Source organism: Lolium perenne, chromosome 7 (assembly GCF_019359855.2).
Source record: "Lolium perenne isolate Kyuss_39 chromosome 7, Kyuss_2.0, whole genome shotgun sequence".
In the NCBI taxonomy this organism is placed as follows: domain Eukaryota; kingdom Viridiplantae; phylum Streptophyta; class Magnoliopsida; order Poales; family Poaceae; genus Lolium; species Lolium perenne.
In genome coordinates, this window is record NC_067250.2 from 274,963,015 (window position 1) to 274,986,391 (window position 23,377).

Consider the following 23,377-nt stretch of genomic DNA (forward strand, 5'->3'; position numbering starts at 1 on the left):
TTTTCCGGAACCTATTCCCTATTCTCCCCACCTCTCGTACGTCAAAATTTTGGTCGTCCTCGTCGTTCTTCGCCCGCACGCGCCCGAATGGGCCAAGCGCCCAAGCCCAACAAAGTAGCCTCAATTCTACATTCTCCTGCTAACCGTGAGTCCACCCCCAAACCCTCTCCATGATAGTGGCGGCTAGGAGATGGCACAACCAGGACGGTCGGTGGAGGGCCGGCGGTACAACGTCTTTCCAGACCATCCTCCGCCGCCGCCCGATGTCGCCCCATTGGCCTCTCCCTCAATCAGCTACCTCCCCTGATTCGAGTCCTCCCCTCGACGAACCATGCACTGCGCCGCCGGTCTCCAGCGTCTCCCTCGAGGCGTTGTGCCCCGGCGAGCGGCGGCGAGCATTGTTCCCATGCGTACATGCGTTCCACACCGTCTGTCATGGAGGAAGCACGGAAGGTGTTCGATTGTATGCCGCTGAGAGATGCTACGTGGATTGTTCTCTGGAGTGCGGTGTCCATGAGTTTCGGCGAAGTAGGATCATGTATCCATGAGTTTCTTAGAGTGATCAACAACTAGCACGGCAGAGCCTGCCATCATGATATAGTAGTATTTGGTAAAGCCTCAACTTATGATATTGGTCATGGTCAACTCAGTATACTACTGAGCCACATTATTTATTACATCAAAAATCCTACAGCAGTTGTAACATGTTTTTATTCAACATTCTTTGGTGCAGTAACAATAGATTATAACTGGATATTTGTTGACCACGACACACTCCCCTTCAGTAAAGCCCTCCTTGCGGCAGGTCTCAAGACATGAATCTGTATAGCATGCAAACTTATAACGATAGGTCTTGCTATGTTCTTTGCAGGTCTTGGCTTCCAATCCTACAAAACAATCACCACAATATGGTGTATGATATAAGATCAGATCGTGCAATGATAAAAAAAAGAAGCAAAATAGATAGATGTGTAATGGAGTAAGAAGCTCATATATGAGTGGCATAGATAATGCATTGAGGAAATGCCTTGTTCTTTATACTACCTCTGTTTTAAGGAATAAGGCGCATGCGTAATCCAAGACGAATTTTGACCATAAAAATTGAGCAACAAAATCTTGATTATATTATATGTAATTAGTATCGTTTGATTCGTATTGAAAAATACTTTTTAATGATATTAATTTTATATAAACAATGTTTATCTATTTGAAGTAATTCTTAGTCAAACAAAAAACAAGTAAAACAAGAGCGCCTTATTCCATGAAAGTAGTATGAAATTTGCAGACGTCGCTTACCAGGAACAAAGAGAAGTGTAGCGAGCAGTAGCATGCATAGCAGGACTGGCACCTTGATGACTCCCATGTCTTGGAGAATAAACGGTCACAAAGGACTAGTAAACGAGCATACAGTAGATGCAAATCAAAATATGCTACACCATATATATATAGGCTTGGAAGATGAGACAAAAGAAAATTTAAAGATATGATTGTGATACGTATCAATGAGCAATAGGAGCAAGAAATATTTGCTGCCATGATGATAGGGGATTCAATAGGAGCAAAAAATATCTGCTGCCATCATGATAGGGGATTCGGCATTAATTGCCGATTAATTTTCTGGCATAGGAGCCGTCAGATCGGAAACTAAATTGACGTTGTTGGATATCCTCCGAGGAATCGATTCCCATCGGACTCGGTGGTGTAGGAATCGGAACCCGATTTTCTGCTTCCCATCGGACAGTATATAGCCGAACTGAGCATACGATCATAAGCAGGCTCACGCATCCATTTCCGTTAATTGAGAACCGATTGCATGCGGCTGTGAACTAATCCGTTAATTTTGGCAGCCTCTCTAATGCTTTGCCTTGCTCTTTCCTTGATTTTGGTGGGTTCTTAACAGAACTAGGAGGCATTGGCGCGGCGGCACGCCGCGCCCGTGGCGCAATATGAACACCACTATCCAGCTGTAGCAGTACCATACATATATACGATGGATTACATGGTGGAGGTTGTAAGTTTTACTGAACTATTTTGCAGGACGCCGATTCATATCTACACTGGGCTAAGCCAAAGCCAGATAGCGTCTCTGCGTGTCCTAGCAAAATTGCATAGTGGGGGTAGTTAGTTTGAGATGTGGAGACTGAAGATACTGAGCAGCTTTCCTGAAGGTACCCAAAATTAGTTGCGTAACGGATAAAACAGATTATAGCCATACTAAAAAGTAGAGGCCGAAGACAGAATATAAGAGACATCAACGGTTAAACCCATTACAAACTTAAGGAACACTCAAGGACAGAGAGACTGAAAATAAGGGATCGTAGGCATTAAACAACCATCGTGCAACATCACTTAAACAGGATATGCTGCATAGGCAATTGCATGTGCTTGTAAAGATACCTCAATGAGTACTGAGCATCTGCAACTGCAATAGTGTAGACCTGAGCAGAATCGTAGCGGTAGCATCTTAATCCATAGTGCAGCTGTTGAATTTGTTTGCACACAAGATGTACGCCAGAAAGGTCAGAATGTTGAGCCCCGCAAGCAGCCAGAAGTAAGTAATCTAGATGCCCTTCATTCAGATTGTCAGGAACCCATCTTCCATTTCTTCAGATTATATCTTGTTCCAAAACCTATTCTCCAAGCCTTGTACCATGAGCAGGTGCCATTACATAAATCAATGGACTGGTTAATATTTCTGAGTAACACTATAGGCAGCTGGAATGCCGCTTTTCCATAGAAAGACAATCTTCCTCAGAAGCAACCCAAGAACCTGGAGGTGCGTTTCAGCTGCAATGTCGCCTTCCATAGAAAATCAATCATCTTTAGAAGCAAACTCGTCAATGACAGGTGACAGGCTCATGTCTGCAAGACATCCCGGAGAGGAGGAGAGCAAAAGAAGCAAATAAGAAATTCTTTCGATTAGAAGGATAATTATGACCAATGGCCTGCTGCCAGTTGGTAAATGGAGTGCAACATGTAACGAACTATTCAACTTGGACAGCAAAAGAAGTCTGCCCAATTTTAGGATTAACCGAAAACATGATCCAATATTTATTTTTTCTAACAGGGACAGCAAGAACAATGTCTAATTATAGGATAACTGAACCTTAAACATGAACTGATTTCTATTTTTCTAATATAGACAGTAAGAACAATATGTCTAATTAACGTAAAGCATGGTATGTTGTTTATTGGTAAGTCTACGGAAAATACTCACCGATCTATCAACTCCAATGAAAACACTAACAAAGAAGTGTACAGACTAACATATGTGTCATGGTTTAAAAACGGCATACAATATAATTGATCAGACAAAGCTGACAATGCAATGTCCAGTTCACTAAAATGTGCAACGATGGAGATGTGAGCGACCCAATTGCATCTACATTAGTTGAACACTTGATAAAGGAAAAGAAAATGTTTTGATTGTATAAATGCAAATCAGATATTATCTGAAGCTATGTCTAACTTAGTGAATCTACCTGCAACCATGAAATGATCTAAGGTGCCTACTTTTACATATAGTCCATTTCCTCTTGCAAATAAAGAATCTCATATGTACATGACAAAAATAAATAGAAAGACAAAAAAATCTGAAAAAAAATATGTCAGGACAAACCACCCTATATAGCACCTGAACCTGAAGAAAAATCTAAAGCTATAGGCAGCTGAGACTGCCAAAGACGTAGAACAGGCAAAACCAGGACTACCTGCAGAAAATAACACATACATCTAGTAAGCCTAACTACCAGGAACAAAGAATACATGGGCATATAGGCCCATGAAACTGTGACCTATTAAGTATTAACCAAGAAGATGGAAGTGATATTAGCTTACATTAGACCACTGACCTCTCAGGTACGGCAAGAAATAATTGCATCAAATATTCAATTAGAGCCTACCACTAACAACTTCAGAGCTCACGTGGGATGATGGGAATGGAAACTAAAATAACTTCAGAGCTCACAAGGAAGCCATCCGACCCAGATCGTGAACTACAACATATGGATGGTATGTATTGCAGCTGTCGCCTGCAACTCCAGCGGCACAAGTGCAGCCTGCAAGTACAACTATGGCACTCCAGCGGCACAAGTGCAGCCTGCAAGTACAACTATGGCTATGATCCGCGCCTCAACAAATCGTATAGTTGCCACTTCCTCTGAAATACCGAAGTAAGATCCGGGTGGAATCATGCACATCAAAATATTGCAAGTTGAAGCTTTTGAGTGAACTGTTTTGTAAGGACGCATGTACTTCTGCATTGTTCCTGCTGTTAAGCTTCATGCACTAGCCACTTGAACCAAAAGTCCGAACTGATGGAAAGGACTAGACAATCCACATATACACTTCACAACACCCCCACTCGCGTGTGACGGGAGAAGAGAAAGTCAACACGTGAAAGAAGAAGAGCACACCGAAACAGCGGTGGCTAAAGAGGGGGGCAACAGCAATTTTTAGGCTTAATTGCGAAAACCATGTGAAAGCCAGGATTTGAACTTGAGACCTGGGGCTTTGATACCATGTTAAGCTTCATGCACTAGCCACTTGAACCAAAAGTCCGAACTGATGGAAAGGACTAGACAATCCACATATACACTTCACAACACCTGCCAGAATTACTGAACACAAGAGAGAAAATCTAAATGTTTTGCATTGCAAACCAGAATTACATGAACAGATGAGAAAGAAACCTTAAAGCAAAAAGAAAAAGCAATGAAGAGGGGAAGAGGATCCAGAGGATGCAAGGATCAGAGAGGCTCCCGGGTACACATCCGGACCACGACGCCCAAATCCGACGACTGCTAGGGACATGGCATGGGAGTATCTGGCCGGAGCTCAAGCCGGCGATGCATGAGTCAAAACGGCGCGGAAGTACAACGGATTTGATAGCTAAAGAACACTTACCTGCACGCTGATTTAGTCGAGGTTTATGGCATCATGCCGCCCATAGAGTCGTCGATCTGCCCATCCAGAGCGTGCTCCACTTGAACCAACCGCCGCTCATCGTCGTCTTGAGGCCAACCTGTACATCTGCTCGTATAGATTAATACGTAAGAGTTGGAAAATGCTAGAATCTGGATCAGCGCAAGCAGGACGTCTCCTAGTGCTGGGGCACGAACTCGCTTGGAGGGGAATTGGCCACCGCCGGAGTGCTCACCAGAGTGCTGCGGCGAAGGCGGGCCGTCGGTGAGCAGTAAAAGCACGTCGTCCGTGCAGCACTGCCTATGCCATCGGGGAGAGCAGCGGGGCGGCCTCCTCCTTGTCCCGGCAGCCGCGGCAGTGCAGTGGCCGCGCACGGACCGCTGCCTGCTGCGCCCCGACGTGGCCGCCGCCAGCCCGCATGTGGTCCGCCCCAAGGTCGCCGTCCCACGGCCGCACCTGCTCTGCCCCAAGGGCGCCGTCCCTGGCACGCGGCCGCCCCGTCCCGCGGTCGCCGCCGCCGGCAAGCGCGTGCCTGGCCCCCAAGGTCGCCGTCCCCTGCCCGCTGCTTGTCCGCCCCGAGGTCGTCGCCGCCGGCACGCACGTCGCCTCGGCCGCTCTGCCCCAAGGACGCCGTCTTTGGCACGTGCCTGCCCCACCCCGCGGTCGCCACCGCCAGCACGCGCGTGTCCCACCTCCAAAGTCGCCGTCCCCATCCCGCTGCTACTCCGCTCCGAGGTCGCCGCCACCGGCACGCACTGCGCCTAGGCCGCTCCGCCCCGAGGGCGCCGTCCCTCGCACGCGCCTGCCCCGTCCCGTGGTCGCTACCGCCGGGCCGCGCCTACCCCGTGGCGGATGTTCTTGGCACGCGCGTGCCCCGCCCCTAAGGTCGCCGTCCCCTGGCCGCTGCCGCTCTGCTCCGAGAACGCCGCCATCGGCACGCACGTCGCCTGGGCTATCCTTGGCTTCAATGAGGGAAAGGGCGGCGCGGTGGTGAGTTGATGGGTTGGAGAGACAAAATCAGAAACGCTAGCCATACGTGGTGCTCTTGAGTGGTAAGACGTGGGAGGGCACGTGGAAACTGACCACTGAAGACCGGGCAGCATCCACCGCTTTGACGACAGAACCCTGTAACCGGTAGCCGGTTGCCCGCTAGAGTGAAAAATAAATTTGAAAAAATTGGCCAGTTTATTTTGAAGACGTATTAGGAGCTGATTGGAGGAACAGAAGAGAAAATAGCTGATGAACAGTACCAAAAGTAAGCAGGAAGCGTGAATCTGATTAACTTTTATATAGTGTATAATGAGGTTCGGTTTAGCTGAGCGGTTTACTGGTCCGAGGCAATGAAGGTACACTATACTATTATGAAATCTGGGTTTCTCAAGGAGCTCTTCCTATGCAATTTTATTTAAATGTGTATGAGAATTGGGAGGTGTGGTCACGTTTACTTGGCTAATAATCTGTTCCATGCTATGAAAGAGAAGGATTTTGTAGCATGGACCACTGAGATTTGTGAGTTTATTCCGCATCTAAACCGACGAAGTAACATCACCACAACTGCAAGTTAAAAATCAGTGAGTAATAATGATTTACAAAATCTAGCACATTTTCTATTTTGTCACCCAAAACTGCGCCTACTGGATAATTAGCCTTCAGTATTTAAGATGTGGATTTCTTATGCTATTTGAATTGACCACATGAGTTGAATTGGCTTTGTTGCAATACTGCAGTGCAATATAATTATATTTGAGGCCATCTAATGGATTGAACAATGTTGTGAATTTGCAGGATGAGCAACAAGATTGGGATCAAAAGGCTGCAGTAGTGCCAACATCGAGTTGTTGAATTGCCGGTCCCAAATTATGTGTTGTGAAAGCATGGATGAGCTATTTAATTAATTGATCACTAAGTCTTAAAATGCTATGATTGATCATGATATATGGATCATGCAGCTTCATCGATCTTACTTGATAATGGCTACTCTAAATGTCTAACTGAAGTTGTTTTGTCGATATCCATATATATGTTTCGCTAATTCACACCTGCTACATGTGTTCCAGGTGTATGCCCTTCCTTACGCCAAGGCAAGCGCCTTCGGGGATGGAGCCATTAGAACAACCTGGAGCAGGTAACTCGCCTGGCCCCTTGAGCAATTGGCATATGCATACACAAAGCAAGATATTAACCGAAAGGCATAAAAACTGAAAATTGGCAGCACTAACTATTACTAATCAACAGAAGTAGTTAATCATTTCAGCCTACTGTGTCTGCTCATGACATCATGTACACCGGCTGAGAGGATGAAAAGGTCACACATGCATCAGATGGTTTTGTTTACCTTGTAAGCACCCTAAACACTTTCCTGGCATATGGATTAGTAATACATGACCTCCCTACCACTACAATTATGATTACAGGGCCCTTCGTATGTGGTTTCTCCATGCCTAAGTCTATCCAGGAAATGTACTATATTACTATGGACTGTCATAGTGCCAGCTTGGCAAGGTAATTTATGATCTATGAACCAGTACATATTCTGTCTATTTTGATTGGCACATGGTAGCTAAATTAGAATTGGTAATCAGGCTCAGACTGTATACTACCAAGTCTCAAAACAGGAAGCATTTCCGAGGGATGAAAGTAATTCATGATGCTATCTAGCACTTATGAACTTAGCATAGCCTTGTTCTAATTTAAACATGGGTACCATTTATTTTCTCTGAAGACTGAACTTATCACTTTAAAATCTATGAATCTATGATCATTACCCAACTTCAGGTCCTTGCTATGTTCATTTCAGCTTCGAGAAATAGTTGTTGCTCTATTTGAGCTACTAACTCGAGTCCTTGCTATGTTCATTTCATGTATTGGTCGACAGATTACTGCTTAATGTTTCATTGCTTAGTGACATGCTCTGTATCTACTTATCTACATTTTAAATCATTTGTGTGTCCCATTATGCTGACTGATATTTGTTTCCTTGACTACATAATCGAAGTTGGTTTAAATTATTGGTTTGATTACAAAATTTGGGGCGATGGCAGTTGTGGCACCACACACCACTTGTAGCTGATTTTCTCTCCCTCAAGAACGACATCAACAGTGTGCATGCCTGATACTAGAAAAGGTGTTTTCTCTTTGGTGACTTTAAAATATGTCAATTAGTTTTCATTTTTGTTTCTGCTCATGCTACATATGTATGCTGCTCTGACATGAATTGCACATAATTCATTTTCCTTATCCATTTTGATGTTGTGTGTGATGCTAATATTGGACCCTTGATCGGCTCATTTTAGATGTGCAAGAGCGCCAACACCATCTGCCTACTCTATGCTACTGATGCCCTTCCAAGCAACTGGGCATTAAACAGGTATTTCCATGGTTTTCCTGATTGCTTATAATTGGTGACAACACAGTATAGCTCAAGTTCAGTGTATCATCCTGGATATGTTTAGATTTTTATCAGATGTATTAGCAAAATTTAAATGATGGTCACATGGGACAAACCAGCATGAGTTGTTGGATAAATAAGAGGTTCAGTTTCTTCTTTTCCTACCGCAGTTTTGCATGCTGATTATCAGGCCGTGTAGATATAGTGGTGGGAGGACTACTCCCATATATGGGTATTAGACTTTTTCTGGTTAGTATTTTCAGTTGCTCCAGCAAAACTATGCAAGTTTATTCGGTTGGTGTTTTAGTGGTTGTGCTAATGTAGTATATGTGTATTACCTTTTATAACTTAATTCTACCTGGAGTTTTGTATACACTGTTGTAGGCTTGCAACTTAGTTGCATCCTTTGGGGCAATGAGTCACGCACGCACCGATTGTCACTGTCACGCCTGTCCTCCCACTGAATGCGTCCTCGCTATCGATGAAGAAGTCGCATGGGTCTAGCGCAGGCTTACACTGTCGTTCTTGATTCAGACCTTCGATGAGTGGATGTTGTGTTGGTGGTCACCGGCCAGGTTGCCCCACTTTTGCGTCGTGTTAGTCGGCATATACTAGCAAACCATGGAGATGGACAATGCCGGCTTCCGGCCAGACCTGCATCACTGCAACAATTTTCATCCGGTTTTGTTTTGTATTGCAATTTTCCGTATATTGATGAAAGAAAATTTTCAGCAATGCATGGTTTGTCTTACAAGCTAATCTTTCTTTTGTGGTGTGACCTCAGATTTTGAGCCCCGGAAAGAACAAGATCCAACCATAAATGATTTCTCTGTTGGATCAAGATCATAAACTAAGGTAAATCAATATCCTTAGCAAGCTATATATTCTCATTTTCTTTTCCATAGTGCAATATTCGTACATATATGTATTTCCACTGTCTAGATAGTTTGTGTTTTTTTCCTCTTATCATTTGTTCATATATGATAGTTCTGATTATGAAAGGATATAAAAGTTAATATCCGCATTTTTTAGCTGTTGCAACAACCTGCTTTTTGTAATTCGGGGTTCAATTCATGAATTTGCAAACATAACTTGTACCTACAGAAGTAGGGAACACATCATCAGCCCAAGCGCTCTACCTAAATGGAGACCTACCTAAGTGGAGACCGATATGTAGTTTTGAATAGTTGAGTGTATTGTTGATATGGTTGGAGCCTATTTGATTTATTGGCAATCTCCTGAATCCAGGTAGCCGACTTTGAGAAGAGATGAGAGATAATAACTAGAAAAGATAAGCAAGACTACTGTAAGAACCTGCCTTAGATTCCTTGAATACAAAATGGTAGGAAAAATTAAGATGGTTTTTATGGGAGGCGCGCATACCAAACTGGGACTTTTACAGTACAATAGTGTACCTAAAAATACAGCACCAATATCCTTCAAAAAAATGTTTCCTAAAGTCTAGCTTCCAGAGCACATAAGAAAATGCAAGTTAAATCCTTCAGGTACTACCCAGTTACAAAATAGAGAAGTCAAATGTGAGAACTTTGGCTAGGACTGCTCCAAGTTACCACTATTTGACAGTACATAGCCCGACCAATGGCCTTTGAACCAGAGAAATTGGAGTCTATGATATATTTGTACTTCATGATAACAAATTGGTAAAATAGCAGTAATATATATCCGTGCATACTTACTTTTTCCTACTCCCCGTCGAAATAGTTAGTTATTTTCTGCAACGAAGGCTATTTTTCTTTTTCTTGGAGAGCGTACAAGTCCTGAATCTATAGTTTATAATTTGATAATTTTTGGTGAGAGCTGATCCAACGTGGTCTTATTATTAACAATTTGTTCTTTTATGAATTTGTCTGTTGATGTTTATGTATTTCATTGAAAGGTGTATGCTGCTTAGTTTCCAGTTGAGATCTCCATTTTGGCAAGAGCTGATCCAACGCTGCTAATGATTTGTCTCATGAAGAACCCATCGATTTTGTTATACATGACAGGAGACATCAAATTGACATCAAATTGCTGGATACTTCAATAGTTTAATACGTGTGATGCTGCCAACGGGTACCTATGGAGTCATCTATCTATATATGTGATGTCTTCCAGATAGCTGAAGAGAACAGCCACCTCTCTGTACTCTTCTCTTTTGGTTTGTTGCTATTGAAAGATTGGTTGTTCCGGTTCGAAGTGGTCCATTTTTTTGCTAATATCATACCAAATATTTGTTGAATTGACATGATTTAAATATCAAATTAGTGTCTAGCATACGGTCAAGACATCATATCAAGTAGGTATGAGTTCTTAAAAAATACAAGTAGGTATGACTAAATTGCACAATATTAAAGAGGTCACGAGTATGCACTTGCGACTGGACAAGCAACCAGGCGAAGAAGTTGGTTTTTGACAGAAAACACCAACATGATATGAGCTGAAAAGATCAGGGAAACTCAGAGGATGGTTTGCTGGGTTGCCAGCTTGCCTTGCCGGTGGCGGTTCTCCTACATTAGCTCGGATATCTTCACGTGCATTATTTTTATATATAGTGGCAACTAGAGATACTTTGAGTCCCATGGCAACGCACGGGCATTTGTACTAGTAAAGAAAATAAGGCTTTTCCCCTAAATTTTCGTCCAACTTAAAATTAACCCTGTTTTTGCTTTGAATTACATCTTATGCCACCGTCAAGTTGCCGTGCCGATGGTTTTTCATCCGTGTCCGATGCTGATGGGCCGTTGTGCTGCTCTACTGGGCCTTCTTTTACGGTAATGCCGCGAGCTGATGATACCAACCAACTGGATAGATTGTTTTCCATAGTCCCACCTCGCCTCCGTAAATTAAGTTACACCAATTTATATAGTTCTCCAAGTTGCTAATCATCGAGCTGAGTCAAGAAGCCAAAGAGCAGTATGATAGCTAATTAAATAACGGAAAGGCAGGCTGGGACGCCTGAGCCAGAGCACGGCCGCCGGCAGCGCCACCGTGTTGTTGAGGAACGAGAGGAAAATTTGGAGGCAAGGAAATCTTACCGGCCGGGACGACGGAGCCAGAGCTACCAGCAGCGCAAAAAAATAGTAAATTTGGCAGCCGCCGGCACGGTAGCCAGCGTGAGATTAGAGCATCCCCACTCGTCTCCCCGAGAAGCCCCCTACGACCACTTTTTTTTCATCCGGACAATTGCCACGCCCACGCCCACGCTCGCCGCCGGGGCCGCACTCCGCTGCTGCCCCTTGCCACCTGCGCGCCGCCGGCCTTGGTCCTGCGGGCCGCCGCTGCCCCTTGCCCCGCGCGCCGCCGCTGCCGAGCGTGAGGAAGGACTGGTCCTCCTCGTCGGGCGCGCACACGATGCCGGCGGCGTCTTCCCAGGAGTCGAAGAAGCGCGAGCCCGACAGGTCCATGCGCGTGGCGTCGAGGTGAGCTCGGAGAAGGACGACGCGTGGCGGCGAAGAGGAGGCTTGGGCGAGACACGGCTGGGAAAACCCTCCTCCCCAGTGCAAAAATTCATCCGGATTAGGTTCATCCGGGCGGAAATTTGGCCCCGGGGAGCTCCAACGAGTGGAGATGCTCTAAACCAGTACCTGGGAAGGTAGCCAGCGGGGCCAGGAAGTCTATGCTCCGGAGTTGACCGAGAGAGGAGGGGGAGCCCTCGACGAAACAGGGTGCCATGTACAGATGGGGAAGATGCCCCAGCCACTATTCGGTGGTCGCCTGTATGCGTGGTGCGCTGGCTGCTGGCATGTGCTACATACAGATTATCCATATTCGTTTAGTAGTCTAAAAATTTAACATCCTTTTGGCTAAAAGTTGAATTTTGTTGTACAAAAGCAATAAAGGAGCTAAGATTTCTGTTAAAATTTTCGTCCAACTTTTTAGGACCGTTTTACCCTCCCACAAAACCGCACAATGCCATTACATACCGGTTCGTTCTATTTTTTCCCATCCCGAGTAAACCGACCATGTATTCTGGAACGCAGCAGCCGAGCAGCAGTGGCGCCAGGCGATGAATGACACAGACGCGAGCGAGACGGGAGGCCGGAGCGCTCGAGGCGGACGTCGACGTCGGCGGTGGGGTGCTGCACGGGCGGCCGGCGGTTGACCTTCGGTGGTGGGGGTTCTGCACGGGCGGGGCGAAGCGTAGGCGAGGTGGCCTTCGACGGTGGGGTGTTGCATGGGCGGCCAGCGACGACGTTGACCTGCGGGTTGGGGCACGAGAGGAGCCAGGGCGAGCAGCTCTGCGGATTCGTTCAACTATTCGGATGGGGAAGATGCCCCAGCCACTATTCGGTGGTCGCCTGTATGCGTGGTGCGCTGGCTGCTGGCATGTGCTACGTACAGATTATCCATATTCGTTTAGTAGTCTAAAAATTTAACATCTTTTTGGCTAAAAATTGAATTTTGTTGTACAAATGAGGCGGCATGTGGAAGAAGAATGAGGGGGCGCCGTCTCTTGTGCGTGCATGATCGAGAGAGACCGGCGACTGGCGGTGCGGCGCTCGATTCAGGGACGACGCATGGATGCTACCAAGTAAGTGCTCGGGTTGGACGTAGTTAGGGTTCACGTGGCTCAGTCATGGATGGGCTTCCGCTGAGTAAATTAAAAACATATAAAAACCAAATATAATTGTACATATAAATAGACATATTTTCGTCCCACATAATATGTTAGAGGAGAAAATGGGGAAAAAAACCTAAAGTGAGGCTAGGGCTATGGTGTTTGGCTCACTAGATTATCATGTAAAATTTATTTAAGCCATATACATGTTTTTACTACTAAATTTTGGAATCTTTAGCAAAAAAATATTTTTGTACTAACTATAAATTCTTCCAAATCCTTATTTTTAATAAAATTTAAGAATGAGGTCCACCATTATTACCGATCTGCGGTATTACAAGTCGGTGGTGCATCAAGACCGGGTTTTTGAGTGTTTCATTATTTGTTTCTCCTGGTGCAACGCACGGACAATTTTGCTAGTAAAATAATAAAAGAAGATAAAAAGGCAAACAAGAAAGAGGAGCATACGACCAGCACCATACAACCCCGAAGACAAGCAAACACATGAAGATTAAGCCGTCCTCGCGATGAAACCACCAGCAAAAGCTGCAGCCCATTGTTTAGTCTCTTCTAATATATTTTTCAACAAAGAAGCATAGCTCTAGCCTCTGCATCAATAGATAAATAGATGCACACGGCTTGCTTTATTAATATCAAAGTATCAATTCATCAAGAATCCAACATCACTTATTACAATCACGCATAAGCTAAGGTCGATACATGAATCAATTAAATGAAAATGCGGCAAATAGAAAAGCTATGCATTTGTTATTCTATTAAGATGCCGCCACCCAGTAGGCTGAAAAAAGAAGTTCCGAGCAACCACTAGCATCCGGTTGCATCCAATAACCTTATCCTCCCGTTGCTCCAACGGAAGAAGGAAACCCCATTGTTGAATCGAATGAGCAGCTCGCCGGATAACCTGCAAAAAATTAGTTTCACTTTGTTTGTTAAAAATAATATTATTTCTACTCCTCCAAATAGCCCAACAAAGAGCCGAAACTCCAATCCAAGTTTTTTGTTTATCATCCTTCCTCACACCATTAAGCCATCTACCAAACATATTAGTAATATTAGCTGGTGGAGGAATGTTATATGTAAGGTACATCATACACCATATTATCTTCGCAAAAGGGCAATAAATAAATAAATAAATGATTAACGGTTTCCGTGGAATCAAAAAAACAACACTTTTGACATCCCTTAACGGTCTCTTCTAATATATATCTACATGAAAAGTAACTTATGGTTGGATGGTTAGGAGAACAATGATATTCCAGTCTACTAGAGTTTAAATCTCAAGTTTGATACTTTGGTCTCTCATAAACACGGAATATTCTTACATCACCAACTTCATTTTTTTTGATAAATTGGAATATATTAATATCGAATGATACCACTTACACCCAACGGCTGCAATGACACAATACCCTACCGGTAGTACAAATGCACACAGCCAAAAAAAGGAAAAGAAAACTAAGAAAATAAAAAGTCCCGCTAAGGTATTCTAGCCCTAGCAACAACAATACATCCACCATCAAGACAACAGCTGAACTCCAGGCTCTCCAAAAGCGACGCCTCCAAGAAGGGAACAGTGCGCACGTGCCATCGTCGCCCGATCAAAAGATCTTAGCTAGGTTTTCACCCTAAAGATAGTCCCCGCTCTCAAAACAATATCTTCGACAAAGACATTGCCAGGTACAACCAATTAAGGCCAGACCTTGGATTTTCACCCTGAAAAGTAAAATTCTGAACTTCATATGTGTTCCCAACCCCCACTTGCATGCAGCTGCTGCGAAACCCAGAATACCAAGAAAGCCCCTCAACATCACAGAGACTCGAATCAACATCGTTAGTCCCTGAAACTGGCCTTCATGATATATGCTCCACCTCACCATGGATCAGAATGTCATCTGATGGCAACACAGAACAGAGCTTCGCGTCGTTCCCTCTAGAACCAAACAGTCGGAATAAAAACATGGGTGCGTACGACCGAATACCATCAAATCAAGCAAACTCCAGGCATAAAGTGCATTGTTAACATTTGCGGCGGAGCCTTCCGGAACTCAACGCTCCAGCCTAATCCAGAGGACATGCATCAAGTAGATCTTCGTCTTGGGGCGAAGGAAACCTAGGACCACCGCCTTTATTCAACCCACAAGCAGCCCCCACGCCACCCAACGACATCCTACAGGAACTTCCGCACCGAACTGAACCTGCGACCATGGCTAGCAGTCGGAAATCATAGTCGAGGCTCGCTCCTCCATCGTGCGCCAGGACAGGACATGACTGCCGGTATTGTGCCCATTGGGTTTTGGTTGCACACATCCCATCCATGTAGGCTTAGATTGCTACTCCATAGCCCAAGCGCCGCCTAGAAGCCACACATATAAGATCTATCATATCGACCTGATCTGCTTCATGCACTAGCCGAGATCGATCCTAACCGTGACTATGCCTCGTCCACTGCGTGTTGCCGATCAGAGTCAGACGACAAGCAACGCACACTAGCGAGATCTGGCACAACTGGTGCATATGTCGGCGGCATACCACGGAGGACCCAGCGTCGCTGGAGGCTTAGAAAACCTTCGGTGAGCACTAGAGGGTGCATCACGGCGCACTTCCTAGAACTACTCTCCTACGCTGGAGAGATCCATGATACACCAGATCTCATATTTCTAGAACAAGAGGAAACATGCTTCGGCGAAAAACAAAGAAAGTCAGTCAGGGTCTCCCCGCTGCCGCCGTCACAGCTTCCTCCAGCAACGGCGGGGTGGTTGGGATAGCTGAATGATACGCCTCCGACGTATCCATAATTTCTGTCGTTCCATGCTTGTTTTATGACAATACTTACATGTTTTGCTTGCACTTTATAATGTTTTTATGCGTTTTCCGGAACTAACCTATTAACAAGATGCCACAGTGCCAGTTCCTGTTTTCTGCTGTTTTTGGTTCCAGAAAGGCTGTTCGGGCAATATTCTCGGAATTGGACGAAATCAACGCCAAACCTCCTATTTTTCCCGGAAGGCTCCAGAACACCGAAGAAGAGTCGGAGGAGAGCCAGGGGGGCCCCACACCACCTAGCCGCGCGGGCCAGGCCCTGGCCGCGCCGGCCTAGGGTGAGGCCACCCTGTCGACCCCCCTGCGCCGCCTCTTCGCCTATAAAATCCCTTTCGACCTAAAAACACAGTACCAATTGACGAAACTCCAGAAAGACTCCAGGGGCGCCGCCGCCATCGCGAAACTCCAATTCGGGGGACAGAACTCTGTTCCGGCACCCTGCCGGAACGGGGAAGTGCCCCCGGAAGCCATCTCCATCAACGCCACCGCCTCCATCATGCTCCGTGAGTAGTTCCCCCATGGACTACGGGTTCTAGCAGTAGCTATGTCGGTATACTCTCCCCATGTACTTCAATACAATGGTCTCATGAGCTGCCTTACATGATTGAGATTCATCTGATGTAATCGGTGTTGTGTTTGTTGGGATCCGATGGATGATACATTATGATTAGTCTATCTATAAAGTTTGTGAAGTTATTGTTGCTGCAATCTTGTTATGCTTAATGCTTGTCACTAGGGCCCGAGTGGCATGATCTTAGATTTGAGCTCTATATTGTTGCTTAGATTGTATCTACAAGTTGTATGCACATGTCACTGTCCGGAACCAATGGCCCCGAAGTGACAGAAATCGGGACAACCGGAGGGGATGGTAGTGATGTGAGGATCACATGTTTTCACGGTGTGTTAATGCTTTGCTCCGGTACTCTATTAAAAGGAGTACCTTAATATCCAGTAGTTTCCCTTGAGGCCCGGCTGCCACCGGCTGGTAGGACAAAAGATGTTGTGCAAGTTTCTCATTGCGAGCACGTACGACTATAATTGGAAAACATGCCTACATAATTAATAAGCCTGATGTTCTATCTTAATGCTTTGATTCCTATCAATTGCCCAACTGTAATTTGTTCACCCAACACTTGTCACTTATTGGAGAGTTACCACTAGTGTAGATCGCTGGGAACCCCGGTCCATATTTCATCATCAAATACTTGTTCTACATGTCATCATATTACCTCTGTGTTACTATTACTGCTGCTGTGTTATTCATTACTACTGCTCTCATATTATCATTACTTTCACATCACCCCTGTTGCTAGTGCTTTTCCAGGTGCAGCTGAATTGACAACTCAGTTGTTAAGGCTTATAAGTATTCTTTACCTCCCCTTGTGTCGAATCAATAAATTTGGGTTATACTACCCTCGAAGACTATCGCGATCCCCTATACTTGTGGGTTATCAAGACTGTTTTCTGGCGCCGTTGCCGGGGAGGCATAGCTCTACTCATAAGTTCACCTGGGGAGTACACTCTACCTCTCTCTCTGTTTTTATTTTGTTTTGTTTTGCTTTGCTTAGTTTACTTTTGTCTAGTTTATTTGTGCTTAGTTTATTTCTGTCTAGTATTAGTTTGCGTAGTTTACTTTTGCTTAGTTTATTTTTGTCTTGTTTTATTTGTCTCATATACCCAAAAATCCATAAAAATTTGAAAAACCGAAAAATTAAAAACTGCTGTTATGGGAGAACCAACAACCTACTTGGAGCTCATAGAATGTTATAATAATTATAGGAAATCAAGAGCTGGTGAAGTAATGAGTGCTATGATAGAAAAAGTGAATACAATTGCTAAAATCTTGCTTAAACGCCATGATATAAACTGTTGCTCTCAACAGAATACTAAACATCTTAAATTTCAATGTGGCTTTAGTGAGGAATTTTTAATTAAGAACTATAATCGGAATTGCTATATTCATTATGGGTTCGAAGAGGTAGAACAATTTGTCGTGTTTATGGCAGCCTCTGAGATCGAATCCTTCATGGTTGAGAATTATGAAACTTGTGTTGTTTGTAAGGACCTTAAAGATTATGTCTCTTCTATCCTTAATTGTTGCATAGAATGCTTCGGTAATAATCCTTATATCATTGATTATAAAGAGAGACACATTAATGCACAAGAATGCACTCACAATTTGCAGGAACCGGTGGAAGAAGAAACTGATGAACCTGAAAGCGCATTGGATGAAAAAGAGGAGGAAATTGATGAACCAGAAAGCTCATTGGATGAAAAAGAAGAGGAGAGCGACGAACAAAAGGAGGAAGAATGGATTAGCTACCCATGCCAACCTTCTAATGAGAGTAACTCTTTATCTCTTACACTATTTGATTGTCCTCCATGCTTACCGAAAGAGGTTGAATGTTATGTTCCTGTGGATTCTCTTGAAATACTACCTATGAGTAAAACTTGTGAGAATAATTATACTACTGTTATTTATGATAATCCATGCTACTTTGATAAATCTTATGATAATGCTTTGTTTGTGCCTGATGTCGAAATGCATGGTACTAAAGAATTTTGCTTGGCAAATGTTTATGATAAATCTCTAGATGATGGTCCTATGTTACTTGATAATATTAATTGTGCTACTAATGAAAATGGGATTGGAGAGTTCTTGACTTATTCTATGAGTCCCATATCTCTTGAGAATGATCAACTACCTTGTTATATTATTAATAAAAGTAAGTTTGAAAGTTTTAAATCCACTATTCTTGAACTTGATAAAAATTATATGTTTGTGGATCATGAAAAGTATGCTGCATGTGATAGTTATATTGTTGAGTTTGTTCATGAAGCTACTGAAAATTATTATGAGAGAGGAAAATATGGTTGTAGAAATTTGCATGGTACTAAAACACCTCTCTATGTGCTTAAAATTTTGAAGCTACACCTGTTTTATCTTCTTATGCTTGTTACTTTGCTTTTCATGAAGTTGTTTATTTACAAGATTCCTTTGCATAGGAAGCATGTTAGACTTAAATGTGTTATGGATTTGCTTCTTGATGCTCTCTTTTGCTTCAAATACTATTTCTTGCGAGTGCATCATCAAAACTGCTGAGCCCATCTTAATGGCTATAAAGAAAGCAACTTCTTGGGAGATAACCCATGTGTTATTTTGCTACAGTACTTTGTCTTATATTTGTGTCTTGGAAGTTGTTTACTACTGTAGCAACCTCTCCTTATCTTAGTTTTGTGTTTTGTTGTGCCAAGTGAAGCCTCTAATCGAAGGTTGATACTATATTTGGATTTCTGCGCAGAAACAGATTTCTATCTGTCACGAATCTGGGCTGTTTTCTCTGTAGAAAAATCAGAAAAATATGCCAATTTACGTGCGTGTTCCTCAGATATGTACGCAACTTTCATTAGTTTTGAGTTTTCTGATTTGAGCAACGGAAGTATTTTATTAAAATTCGTCTTTCCTGGCTGTTCTGTTTTGGCAGATTCTGTCTCTGTTTTTTTTGCATTGTCTCTTGCGGACTTTAAGCGAGCTTTTCTAGACGTAGAGAGCTGTAGCTAATGTTTTATTGAGTTCTTGCAATGTGCCACTACAGGACCAAGGTGGATTCAAATTTTTTGAGTACTAACCCCTCTAATGAAGTTTATGAGAAGTTTGTTGTGAAGGAAGTTTTCAAGGGTCAAGAGAGGAGGATGATATATGATCAAGAAGAGTGAAAAGTCTAAGCTTGGGGATGCCCCCGTGGTTCATCCCTGCATATTTCAAGAAGACTCAAGCGTCTAAGCTTGGGGATGCCCAAGGCATCCCCTTCTTCATCAACTTATCAGGTTTCCTCCCCTGAAACTATATTTTTATTCAGTCACATCATATGTGCTTTACTTGGAGCGTCTGTATGTTTTATTTTTGTTTTGTTTGAATAAGATCGGATCCTAGCAATCCTTGTTTGGGAGAGAGACACGCTCCGCTTTTTCATATGAACACTTGTTCTTCGTTTTACTTTTAATGTTCAATGATAAAAGTTGGAAGCTACAATACTTATCTTTATTTGGTTGGAAGAAGAAAATGCCTCATATGTATTGGATAATTTGACACTTGGCAATTGTTTTGAGCTCTCAAGTAGATCATAAGTTTTTGCATGTAGTTTAAACCTATTAGTGGAGAACTACCGTAAAGCTTGTTAAAATTGGTTTGCATAATTGATCTCTCTTAAGGTCTAGATATTTTCTGGTAAAAGTGTTTGAGCAACAAGGAAGACAGTGTAGAGTATTATAATGCTTGCGATATGTTCTTATGTAAGTTTTGCTGTACCGGTTCATACTTGTGTTTGCTTCAAACAACCTTGCTAGCCTAAGCCTTGTATCGAGAGGGAATACTTCTCATGCATCCAAAATACTTGAGCCAACCACTATGCCATTTGTGTCCACCATACCTACCTACTATGTGGTATTTCCTGCCATTCCAAAGTAAATTGCTTGAGTGCTACCTTTAAACAATTCAAAATTTATTACCTCTGATTTGTGTCAATGTTTTATAGCTCATGAGGAAGTATGTGGTGTTTAGCTTTCAACCTTGTCATTTACTTTTGACGGACTCTCATATGGACTAGTGGCACATCCGCTTATCCAATAATTTTGCAAAAAGAGCTGGCAATGGGATTCCCAGTCCCAAATTAATCAAACTAAATAGACACTCCTCCATGGTATGTGATTGTTGGACGGCACCCGAAGGATTCGGTTAGCCATGGCTTGTGTAAGCAAAGGTTGGGAGGAGTGTCATCATAATAAAACTAAAATAAAAAGGCACTCCTTCATGGTATGAGATTGTTGGCAGGCACCCGAGGATTCGGTTAGCCATGGTTTGTGAAAGAAAGGTTGGAAGGAGTGCCACCCAAAAATAAAATAAAATGGGAGCCGCTCTTGAAAGTCCGGTTGGCGAGGTAGTTAGTGTACCCATTACCATTCGTTGACAACAACAAACACCTCTCAAAATTTTACTTTTTATGCCCTCTATATGTTTTCAAAACCAAAGCTCTAGCACAAATATAGCAATCGATGCTTTCCTCTTTGAAGGACCATTCTTTTACTTTTAATGTTGAGTCAGTTCACCTACTTCCTTCCACCTTAGAAGCAAACACTTGTGTCAACTGTGCATTGATTCTTACATACTTGCATATTTGCATTCATCATATTACTTTATGTTGACAATATCCATGAGATATGCATGTTGAAAGTCGAAAGCAACCGCTGAAACTTATATCTTCCTTTGTGTTGCTTCGATGCCTTTACTTTGAACTTATTGCTTTATGAGTTAACTCTTGTGCAATCTTTTGATGCTTGTCTTGAAAGTACTATTCATGAAAAGTTTTGCTATATGTTATTTACTTGTTAACAACTATAGATCATTGCCTTGAGTCACTTCATTCATTTCATATGCTTTGTAATAGTATGATCAAGGTTATGTAAGTAGCATGTCACTACAGAAATTATTATTTTTATCATTTACCTGCTCGGGACGAGCAGGAACTAAGCTTGGGGATGCTGATACGCCTCCGACGTATCCATAATTTCTGTCGTTCCATGCTTGTTTTATGACAATACTTACATGTTTTGCTTGCACTTTATAATGTTTTTATGCGTTTTCCGGAACTAACCTATTAACAAGATGCCACAGTGCCAGTTCCTGTTTTCTGCTGTTTTTGGTTCCAGAAAGGCTGTTCGGGCAATATTCTCGGAATTGGACGAAATCAACGCCAAACCTCCTATTTTTCCCGGAAGGCTCCAGAACACCGAAGAAGAGTCGGAGGAGAGCCAGGGGGGCCCCACACCACCTAGCCGCGCGGGCCAGGCCCTGGCCGCGCCGGCCTAGGGTGAGGCCACCCTGTCGACCCCCCTGCGCCGCCTCTTCGCCTATAAAATCCCTTTCGACCTAAAAACACAGTACCAATTGACGAAACTCCAGAAAGACTCCAGGGGCGCCGCCGCCATCGCGAAACTCCAATTCGGGGGACAGAACTCTGTTCCGGCACCCTGCCGGAACGGGGAAGTGCCCCCGGAAGCCATCTCCATCAACGCCACCGCCTCCATCATGCTCCGTGAGTAGTTCCCCCATGGACTACGGGTTCTAGCAGTAGCTATGTCGGTATACTCTCCCCCATGTACTTCAATACAATGGTCTCATGAGCTGCCTTACATGATTGAGATTCATCTGATGTAATCGGTGTTGTGTTTGTTGGGATCCGATGGATGATACATTATGATTAGTCTATCTATAAAGTTTGTGAAGTTATTGTTGCTGCAATCTTGTTATGCTTAATGCTTGTCACTAGGGCCCGAGTGGCATGATCTTAGATTTGAGCTCTATATTGTTGCTTAGATTGTATCTACAAGTTGTATGCACATGTCACTGTCCGGAACCAATGGCCCCGAAGTGACAGAAATCGGGACAACCGGAGGGGATGGTAGTGATGTGAGGATCACATGTTTTCACGGTGTGTTAATGCTTTGCTCCGGTACTCTATTAAAAGGAGTACCTTAATATCCAGTAGTTTCCCTTGAGCCCCGGCTGCCACCGGCTGGTAGGACAAAAGATGTTGTGCAAGTTTCTCATTGCGAGCACGTACGACTATAATTGGAAAACATGCCTACATAATTAATAAGCCTGATGTTCTATCTTAATGCTTTGATTCCTATCAATTGCCCAACTGTAATTTGTTCACCCAACACTTGTCACTTATTGGAGAGTTACCACTAGTGTAGATCGCTGGGAACCCCGGTCCATATTTCATCATCAAATACTTGTTCTACATGTCATCATATTACCTCTGTGTTACTATTACTGCTGCTGTGTTACTGTTACTACTGCTCTCATATTACTGTTACTTTCACATCACCCCTGTTGCTAGTGCTTTTCCAGGTGCAGCTGAATTGACAACTCAGTTGTTAAGGCTTATAAGTATTCTTTACCTCCCCTTGTGTCGAATCAATAAATTTGGGTTATACTACCCTCGAAGACTATCGCGATCCCCTATACTTGTGGGTTATCACTGAACGGAGGCCTACTAGGTGGCGGCGGCACGGGGCCTCCGAAGGCGCCAAGTGAGGCAACTCGGGAGGCGGTTCCACGCTAATCATCAGCTTCGTGGACTACCTCTTTCTTAGTTTATAGATCATGTGCATATTTTTAGATCGTCAAGTTGACCACCGTAACATAAAATATATGCTACAAAATATATATAATTAGAAAGCTCAGATGTTATACTTTCTAATGGTTTTGTACTTAGCAATGGTCTTCTTGAAGAAATTGTTTTCGGACCCCGGACTTTCCTTAGGGTCAAAACATAAGATCTATTGATCGGGCGACAATGGTGCTTGTATATTGTTTCCTTCATGGATGCCTGACTTTTGGAAACCTGATTTGTAGTCCACGTGTTGAGTTTGGTGGTGGTTATGTGCTGATACGTATCCCCACAAGTATCGCCCCAGCCGCCTCAAGAGGATATTGCCGCGATACAACCCCTAGGCATCTTTATTGGTTGTACTTAACAGTGGTATTATCGGTGGTCCTTGTATATTGGTTGTGTGCATTCTTAGGATCTTTCGAGTATTTTATTGATGCAGAGGCTCGATGTAATTAATACCTTTACCATATTAATATATTCTCTTTATCT

At 43.5% G+C, this 23,377-nt stretch overlaps 2 long non-coding RNA genes across 2 annotated transcripts; both read right to left on the reverse strand.

Moving 5' to 3' along the window:
- Positions 1-559: 559 nt before the first annotated feature.
- LOC127318064 (uncharacterized) lies at positions 560-1,398 on the reverse strand. The gene is made up of 2 exons (XR_007861651.2): positions 1,297-1,398; positions 560-887 (listed from the first exon to the last, which is right to left on the reverse strand). It is a non-coding gene; the product is annotated as an uncharacterized lncRNA (long non-coding RNA).
- An 834-nt stretch (positions 1,399-2,232) lies between these two features.
- Positions 2,233-5,920, reverse strand: LOC139833177 (uncharacterized). The gene is made up of 3 exons (XR_011748441.1): positions 5,159-5,920; positions 4,608-5,031; positions 2,233-4,267 (listed from the first exon to the last, which is right to left on the reverse strand). It is a non-coding gene; the product is annotated as an uncharacterized lncRNA (long non-coding RNA).
- Between the last annotated feature and the right edge of the window lie 17,457 nt (positions 5,921-23,377).